Consider the following 11038-nt stretch of genomic DNA (forward strand, 5'->3'; position numbering starts at 1 on the left):
TCAAGGGCCAATACAATTAGTACCACTAAGTACGGAAGTAAACAGTGGTTGTCCTATGGGTCGACTCACACCCATCATTGAAATGTGACATTTCTAACACTGGCTAAGGGCTGTAAACACAACACCATTGCACATTTGAGCAGGAAATCAACTTTGACTTGATAATTTAAAAAAATAAGTGGGCCAGGATCATGTTTAGATGTTATACAAATGTGATATAATTCCATGTGTGGAGGAGCGTTGTGCGTGAAGGATTAGCCAACAATTTGTATTTAAGTTTTGGAACCTGGCATATGAATGTTTTTAAGTACTGGCCTCGTGTAATCCCCCTGCCAAACACGCACATCTGCACCTCCACAAATGGTGGAGTCCTCCGGCTCGATTCCTCTATAGGGTTTTTTTCCTCTGCCAGTTTTCTCCCATTACTCTGCACCTCATTAGGCTCAAGTGAAGCCTCAATCTGGTACGAACTCAGTCAGAACATGGCATGGCCAATATGAACCCTGATGACGATCGCCGCTTGTGCTGCGATTGAAACGTCGTAGGTTTTATTTTTATTCATTTCCTTTTATTATTATTTCTATTTTACGTGACTTAACCAACAAATCCGTTGTTAATCCGCCATGGGCGTTGTGAACTTCCAACGTTGCTTTTTCTCTCTGTAAATAAACACCCCAGGGCTCATGTCTGACACGACCATTACTGATGCCCTCTAGGGCCTCTGTTGTAACTGCATGATTGAGTCCAGGGCTTGCCACGAGGTGGCGAGGGCTACCTCTTGTTGTCGAGCTTGTTGCAGCACCGTCGCCATTTCCCCAAACTGCATGGTCAAGCGGATATTGTAGCCTTCGTGACGTGACATGATGGAGGAGCGGATAGCATCGCACACCTGAGACACCTACAGTGGGGGGAGGGGGGGGCGAAAGGGCAATTTTACAAGCAATAATGGAGGGAAATGTTTTCAATTCCTCATATGATCGTGTTTTGTTTTCGTGGAACTGAACACATTTAAAGGAACATTTTGCATCGGTTTGAAACATTCAGGCTGGCCTGCCTCCAATCCACCCTGCTGTGTTGTGAGGAACTCACATGTTCTTGAAAGATCTGGACAAAGTCACACCAGTGACTTCCTCAATGAGGCTAGACTGTGTGTTAGCTGGGTCACATAGCCCACATGCCCAGCCACCGCATGCCCAATCAGTTTCTGTCTAGCCAGATAGAAGGGACTGAATGGTCATGGTACAAGCTACAGAACACAGGGGCTGCTGTGGTACAGGAGAATATAAAGCTGATTGGACTTGCCAAGGATTGGTACCAGCGTTGTCAAGATCGGCCTCTGTGGAGGAGGCTCATGAAGGATGCTACTGGGCAGTTGGAGGCAGTCGCTCTGCAAGCATCAACATAGGGTGGAGGAGCGACGCTCAAGAGTGGAGCAGTGGGCGGCTAAAACACACAAGTTGGCACAGTGGGGCTCACAGGCCGTGCATCTGCCATTTACCTCTGTCAGTTAACCCACAATGATCTGGGCCTGTCCAATGACCTCTTGCCTTCGAAACGGGCACCATGGATTCAAAGGCGTAAGCTATTTGGTGACATTACCACCAGTTAGTGGCGGAGCGGTGAATGGCGGCTGTTGTTGTTTTTTCTTCCGATTTTTTATTTGATAATTTCTGTACTTTCTTTGTTGCTTACTCTTTTGTCAACCTTGGACTCGGGGGATCGATTTTGAATAATGAGACTATCCTGGTCCCTTGAGTTCTCACCTCGTTAAACATTTATTTGAACTAAACTTGAGGGAAACACACATTGTCACAGTAAGTAAATGCGCAACCGGTGGGCTGTAAGTCAAATGCTCTTGGAGTGTCCCACTGAGTGTTTTTTTGTTGTTAAATAGCTGGAGATAAGAGATAAAGCGAGATTGCAGCCAAGCTCCCCCAAGACAGAGATAACGTGCGTGATGTCACGTGGCCTAATAGCCAACGTGAGGAATCCTGCCGTATGGTGAAAGAGTTGTGTTTAGCTCAGACGTGGGCCGTGTACGGCCCAACGGGCTTTTTAATCCGGTCCGCCGAACTTGTCCAAATATTATTATTATATTAAATTTTCCTTCTCCTGTAATGCCTCCATTTTCCCACTAGATGGCGCACTTTGACCGCGAGTTACGACACGTTTTTGTATTTCATAATCTTAGCTCTTTCGGTAAAGTCACGTTGAAGGGAAACAATAAAATAATGAAATATATATTTCAAAATAAGTAAATTACTGCAAACCGACGCACCTGATGACGACCGTTTGTGTTATGGTCGAAACGTCGTGAGAATTTTTATTGTTTTATATATATTTTATTATTTTATTGTTTCCCTTCAACGTGACTTTACCGAAAGAGCTAAGAATATGAATTACTGCAGTCACGAAAGCTTTAAATCAAAATTTATGTTTTTGTATTGTTTATATTCGTGCAACTTGTTAAATTGCCTTGCAAACGAATGCTTTGCTACCTGTTAAAGGCCAAATCCTTTCACGTAATGATTTTAACACGTCATTTATATTTAGTTCACACAAACACTCCATCTGTTCCTGGCCCGGCCTCTCTGTCAAATTTTAGAACCCACTGTGGCCCGCGAGTCAACAAATTTGCCCACCCCTGGTCTAGCTGGTAAAAAAACGAGTTTGTTGCTACGTGGGTTACATGAGCGACCACTGGGTATCTGAAGAGCGCACCTCAAGAAAGGTGACTTCTAAGATCTCAACGGAAGTTGCTTACCCAAATGTACAAAAGGGAGATCAAGTCATCAGATTTGAGTCAGTTTTTTTTTTAAAGACACAGCATTTCTTTCACATGCAATCATCATTGATGATTTTTGCCAACCGTTTCCTGAAAATGGCCCTCGTTCAATTTGGTCTGAAGGCTCCCCGTCAGGTTCAGTGTTACAACTCTGAGGCTTGTTTCATAAATCCTTCGCACAGTTTCAAAGCCAGAATGAGGGCGCCTAAGGACCCAGGTGTTAAGCCCCAGAGGCTCAAGAGAGCCAGATTAAGGCGACCCTGGGTCGTAGTAACATCCTCTCACCTCGAATAATAGTGAATTCTGGAACTCGTTCAACATCTCCAAGTCCCTGGCGCGTTTATCGTTAATCTCCTGCACCAGTGCTTCCAGCTCGTTTGTCAGATCGTCAGAGGTGGGCCTGCCCAAGGGGGTTGAGAGCAGGGTCGAGGCTTCCTCGGCGGATGAAGATAATTGGGTGGAAGGGTCATAGTTGGTGTTGGAATCGTACCTGGTGTTGGGATTGTGACAGGTGGGAGACAAAATGTACGAGACACAATGTGATCGTGAATTTCTGTACGGGGAGAATACGATCCAACTAGGGAGCACAATGTCCAATAGTGCAAAACTGTTGGAAATTATACTCCCTGAGAAGGTAATTATACTTCACAAAATGTATACTCCCTGGTCAGGAATACATCTTTTTTTTGTATTGCCTAACTGTCGTCTATGACTTTCTATGGCCCTGATGACCACGATCGGGATCATAACCCTCCCCATCACGTGCACCATCGTCATGAACATCATCGCCATCACGATCACCACCATCATCACGATCACCACCATCATCACGATCACCACCATCACCCTCACAATCACCACCATCACCACGACCCTCACGATCACCACCATCACTACCACCCTCACAATCACCATAAAGATCTCCAACCATCACTACCATCATCATGATCACCACCAACCCCATCACGATAACCACCCTCACAATAACCACCCTCACGATCACCACCATCACTACCACCCTCACAATCACCATAAAGACCTCCAACCATCACTACCATCATCATGATCACCACCAACCCCATCACGATAACCACCCTCACAATAACCACCCTCACGATCACCACCATTACTACCATCCTCACATTCACCATAACGATCCCCAACCATCACTACCATCATCATGATCACCACCAACCCCATCACGATAACCACCCTCACGATCACCACCATTACCACAATCATTACGATCACCACCCATCACTACCACCCTCACAATCACCACCACCAACCCCATCACGATCACCACAGAGCCATCACCGGCTGTCAGAAGCGGCCTTGCTGCTGCTGCCACCACGGCCAAGTTCGTCACCTGACGTGTCCATGGCGAGGCTCTCCCACTGGCGTCCTTCACCCACAAAGACAAACACCGTCACCATCAAGATTCCCTCTCGATGGCGCAGCTGTCAACCCCTCATCAGTTGCCCCTACCTTACTACGGGCCAATTCAGAACTTAATAAAGTATTAAAGCTTTCGTGACTGCATGAAATTACTCATTGGTTTCTTCGGTAAAGTCACGTATGTAGAAATACAATAAAATTATATTAAAACAATAAACAATCACGACGTTTCGATCACAACGCAAGCGATCTTCATCAGGTGGTATGTGCAATCCAAAGGTTGAACACGAAATTTAACACTCTTCGGAAATTCGTGGTCTGCCAGGAAGTGTCTAACTGTGTTGTTGGCCTGACTGGATGTGCTTCACGTAATGTTGTTTCAGGTTTGTTGAATTCTCCTTACCTCTTGGTGGACTTGTATATGTATTTCTACTCACCGTGTACCTCGTATTTTTCATTCTATCTATGCTGCTATGTGCAATCCAAAGGTTGAACACGAAATGTAACACTCTTCTGAAATTCGTGGTCCGCCAGGAAGTGTCTAACTGTGTTGTTGGCCTGACTGGATGTGCTTCACGTAATGTTTTTTCAGGTTTGTTGAATTCTCCTTACCTCTTGGTGGACTTGTATATGTATTTATACCGACCGTGTACCTCGTATTTTTTCATTCTGTCTATGCTGCTATGTGCAATCCAAAGGTTGAACACGAAATGTAACACTCTTCTGAAATTCGTGGTCCGCCAGGAAGTGTCTAACTGTGTTGTTGGCCTGACTGGATGTGCTTCACGTAATGTTGTTTCAGGTTTGTTGAATTCTCGTCTCTCATCTTTTGCTGTATTTACCTCCGTGATTTGTTCTTGACACCTGATGAAGATCGCTTGCGTTGTGATCGAAACGTCGTGATTGTTTTTTTGTTTTAATGTAATTTTATTGTATTTCTTCACGAGTGAGAAACACAAAACATCATGCTAGTCTCCCAGTGAGAGGTTGAGGGATTTGCTTGACCATACTTCACCACCCTGATCAATGCGACCTGACCATACTTCACCACGCTGGTCAATGTGGGTTGACCATACTTCACCACCCTGGTCAATGTGTACTGACCATACTTCACCACGCAGGTCAATGTGTACTGACCATACTTCACCACGCTGGTCAATGCGACCTGACCATACTTCACCACGCTGGTCAATGTGGACTGACCATACTTCACCACTCTGGTCAATGCGACCTGACCATACTTCACCACTCTGGTCAATGCGACCTGACCACAATTCACCACGCTGGTCAATGTGACCTGACCATACTTCACCACGCTGGTCAATGTGACCTGACCATACTTCATCACGCTGGTCAATGTGACCTGACCATACTTCACCACCCTGGTCAATGTGTACTGACCATACTTCACCACTCTGGTCAATGTGTACTGACCATACTTCACCACCCTGGTCAATGTGACCTGACCATACTTCACCACGCTGGTCAATGTGTACTGACCATACTTCACCACGCTGGTCAATGTGTAATGACCATACTTCACCACGCTGGTCAATGTGTACTGACCATACTTCACCACGCTGGTCAATGTGTACTGACGATACTTCACCACCCTGGTCAATGTGACCTGACCATACTTCACCACGCTGGTCAATGTGTACTGACCATACTTCACCACGCTGGTCAATGTGTACTGACCATACTTCACCACGCTGGTCAATGTGTACTGACCATACTTCACCATGCTGGTCAATGTGTACTGACCATACTTCACCACGCTGGTCAATGTGTACTGACCATACTTCACCACGCTGGTCAATGTGTACTGACCATACTTCACCACGCTGGTCAATGTGTACTGACCATACTTCACCACCCTGGTCAATGTGTACTGACCATACTTCACCACCCTGGTCAATGTGTAATGACCATACTTCACCACGCTGGTCAATGTGTACTGACCATACTTCACCACGCTGGTCAATGTGTACTGACCATACTTCACCACCCTGGTCAATGTGACCTGACCATACTTCACCACGCTGGTCAATGTGTACTGACCATACTTCACCACCCTGGTCAATGTGTACTGACCATACTTCACCACGCTGGTCAATGTGGACTGACCATACTTCACCACCCTGGTCAATGTGTACTGACCATACTTCACCACGCAGGTCAATGTGTACTGACCATACTTCACCACGCTGGTCAATGCGACCTGACCATACTTCACCACGCTGGTCAATGTGGACTGACCATACTTCACCACTCTGGTCAATGCGACCTGACCATACTTCACCACTCTGGTCAATGCGACCTGACCACAATTCACCACGCTGGTCAATGTGACCTGACCATACTTCACCACGCTGGTCAATGTGACCTGACCATACTTCATCACGCTGGTCAATGTGACCTGACCATACTTCACCACCCTGGTCAATGTGTACTGACCATACTTCACCACTCTGGTCAATGTGTACTGACCATATTTCACCACCCTGGTCAATGTGACCTGACCATACTTCACCACGCTGGTCAATGTGTACTGACCATACTTCACCACGCTGGTCAATGTGTAATGACCATACTTCACCACGCTGGTCAATGTGTACTGACCATACTTCACCACGCTGGTCAATGTGTACTGACGATACTTCACCACCCTGGTCAATGTGACCTGACCATACTTCACCACGCTGGTCAATGTGTACTGACCATACTTCACCACGCTGGTCAATGTGTACTGACCATACTTCACCACGCTGGTCAATGTGTACTGACCATACTTCACCACGCTGGTCAATGTGTACTGACCATACTTCACCACGCTGGTCAATGTGTACTGACCATACTTCACCACGCTGGTCAATGTGTACTGACCATACTTCACCACGCTGGTCAATGTGTACTGACCATACTTCACCACCCTGGTCAATGTGTACTGACCATACTTCACCACCCTGGTCAATGTGTAATGACCATACTTCACCACGCTGGTCAATGTGTACTGACCATACTTCACCACGCTGGTCAATGTGTACTGACCATACTTCACCACCCTGGTCAATGTGACCTGACCATACTTCACCACGCTGGTCAATGTGTACTGACCATACTTCACCACCCTGGTCAATGTGTACTGACCATACTTCACCACGCTGGTCAATGTGTACTGACCATACTTCACCACCCTGGTCAATGTGTACTGACCATACTTCACCACGCTGGTCAATGTGTACTGACCATACTTCACCACGCTGGTCAATGTGGACTGACCATACTTCACCACTCTGGTCAATGTGAACTGACAATACTTCACCACGCTGATCAATGTGTACTGACCATACTTCACCACGCTGATCAATGTGACCTGACCATACTTCACCACGCTGGTCAATGTGTACTGACCATACTTCACCACGCTGGTCAATGTGTACTGACCATACTTCACCACGCTGGTCAATGTGTACTGACCATACTTCACCACACTGGTCAATGTGACCTGACCATACTTCACCACGCTGGTCAATGTGTACTGACCATACTTCACCACGCTGGTCAATGTGTACTGACCATACTTCACCACTCTGGTCAATGTGTACTGACCATGCTTCACCACACTGGTCAATGTGGACTGACCATACTTCACCACCCTGGTCAATGTGTACTGACCATACTTCACCACGCTGGTCAATGTGTACTGACCATACTTCACCACGCTGGTCAATGTGGACTGACCATACTTCACCACGCTGGTCAATGTGTACTGACCATACTTCACCACGCTGGTCAATGTGTACTGACCATACTTCACCACGCTGGTCAATGTGTACTGACCATAATTCACCACGCTGGTCAATGTGTACTGACCATACTTCACCACGCTGGTCAATGTGTACTGACCATACTTCACCACACTGGTCAATGTGACCTGACCATACTTCACCACGCTGGTCAATGTGACCTGACCATACTTCACCACGCTGGTCAATGTGTACTGACCATACTTCACCACGCTGGTCAATGTGTACTGACCATACTTCACCACGCTGGTCAATGTGTACTGACCATACTTCACCACTCTGGTCAATGTGACCTGACCATACTTCACCACGCTGGTCAATGTGTACTGACCATACTTCACCACGCTGGTCAATGTGTACTGACCATACTTCACCACTCTGGTCAATGTGTACTGACCATACTTCACCACGCTGGTCAATGTGGACTGACCATACTTCACCACGCTGGTCAATGTGTACTGACCATACTTCACCACGCTGGTCAATGTGTACTGACCATAATTCACCACGCTGGTCAATGTGTACTGACCATACTTCACCACGCTGGTCAATGTGTACTGACCATACTTCACCACACTGGTCAATGTGACCTGACCATACTTCACCACGCTGGTCAATGTGACCTGACCATACTTCACCACGCTGGTCAATGTGTACTGACCATACTTCACCACGCTGGTCAATGTGTACTGACCATACTTCACCACGCTGGTCAATGTGTACTGACCATACTTCACCACTCTGGTCAATGTGACCTGACCATACTTCACCACGCTGGTCAATGTGTACTAACCATACTTCACCACGCTGGTCAATGTGTACTGACCATACTTCACCACTCTGGTCAATGTGTACTGACCATACTTCACCACGCTGGTCAATGTGGACTGACCATACTTCACCACGCTGGTCAATGTGTACTGACCATACTTCAACACCCTGGTCAATGTGTACTGACCATACTTCACCACCCTGGTCAATGTGTACTGACCATACTTCACCACGCTGGTCAATGTGTACTGACCATACTTCACCACCCTGGTCAATGTGACCTGACCATACTTCACCACTCTGGTCAATGTGTACTGACCATACTTCACCACCCTGGTCAATGTGTACTGACCATACTTCACCACCCTGGTCAATGTGTACTGACCATACTTCACCACGCTGGTCAATGTGTACTGACCATACTTCACCACCCTGGTCAATGTGACCTGACCATACTTCACCACTCTGGTCAATGTGTACTGACCATACTTCACCACCCTGGTCAATGTGACCTGACCATATTTCACCACGCTGGTCAATGTGACCTGACCATACTTCACCACTCTGGTCAATGTGGACTGACCATACTTCACCACGCTGGTCAATGTGTACTGACCATACTTCACCACCCTGGTCAATGTGTACTGACCATACTTCACCACTCTGGTCAATGTGTACTGACCATACTTCACCACCCTGGTCAATGTGTACTGACCATACTTCACCACGCTGGTCAATGTGTACTGACCATACTTCACCACGCTGGTCAATGTGTACTGACCATACTTCACCACCCTGGTCAATGTGTACTGACCATACTTCACCACCCTGGTCAATGTGACCTGACCATACTTCACCACCCTGGTCAATGTGTACTGACCATACTTCACCACGCTGGTCAATGTGACCTGACCATACTTCACCACGCTGGTCAATGTGTACTGACCATACTTCACCACCCTGGTCAAAGTGTACTGACCATACTTCACCACGCTGGTCAATGTGTACTGACCATACTTCACCACGCTGGTCAATGTGTACTGACCATACTTCACCACGCTGGTCAATGTGACCTGACCATACTTCACCACCCTGGTCAATGTGTACTGACCATACTTCACCACGCTGGTCAATGTGTACTGACCATACTTCACCACGCTGGTCAATGTGTACTGACCATACTTCACCACCCTGGTCAATGTGACCTGACCATACTTCACCACTCTGGTCAATGTGTACTGACCATACTTCACCACCCTGGTCAATGTGTACTGACCATACTTCACCACGCTGGTCAATGTGTACTGACCATACTTCACCACGCTGGTCAATGTGTACTGACCATACTTCACCACCCTGGTCAATGTGTACTGACCATACTTCACCACGCTGGTCAATGTGTACTGACCATACTTCACCACGCTGGTCAATGTGGACTGACCATACTTCACCACGCTGGTCAATGTGTACTGACCATACTTCACCACGCTGGTCAATGTGTACTGACCATACTTCACCACTCTGGTCAATGTGTACTGACCATACTTCACCACCCTGGTCAATGTGTACTGACCATACTTCACCACACTGGTCAATGTGTACTGACCATACTTCACCACGCTGGTCAATGTGTACTGACCATACTTCACCACGCTGGTCAATGTGTACTGACCATACGTCACCACGCTGGTCAATGTGTACTGACCATACTTCACCACGCTGGTCAATGTGTACTGACCATACTTCACCACGCTGGTCAATGTGGACTGACCATACTTCACCACGCTGGTCAATGTGTACTGACCATACTTCACCACGCTGGTCAATGTGTACTGACCATACTTCACCACGCTGGTCAATGTGTACTGACCATACTTCACCACTCTGGTCAATGTGTACTGACCATACTTCACCACCCTGGTCAATGTGTACTGACCATACTTCACCACCCTGGTCAATGTGTACTGACCATACTTCACCACGCTGGTCAATGTGTACTGACCATACTTCACCACGCTGGTCAATGTGACCTGACCATACTTCACCACGCTGGTCAATGTGTACTGACCATACTTCACCACGCTGGTCAATGTGTACTGACCATACTTCACCACGCTGGTCAATGTGTACTGACCATACTTCACCACGCTGGTCAATGTGTACTGACCATACTTCACCACGCTGGTCAATGTGGACTGACCATACTTCACCACGCTGGTCAATGTGTACTGACCATACTTCACCACGCTGGTCAATGTGTACTGACCATACTTCA

Source organism: Petromyzon marinus, unplaced genomic scaffold (assembly GCF_048934315.1).
Source record: "Petromyzon marinus isolate PM22_M1 ecotype Great Lakes invasive population unplaced genomic scaffold, UKy_Petmar_22M1.pri1.0 PM_G_Scaffold_33, whole genome shotgun sequence".
Taxonomy (NCBI): domain Eukaryota; kingdom Metazoa; phylum Chordata; class Hyperoartia; order Petromyzontiformes; family Petromyzontidae; genus Petromyzon; species Petromyzon marinus.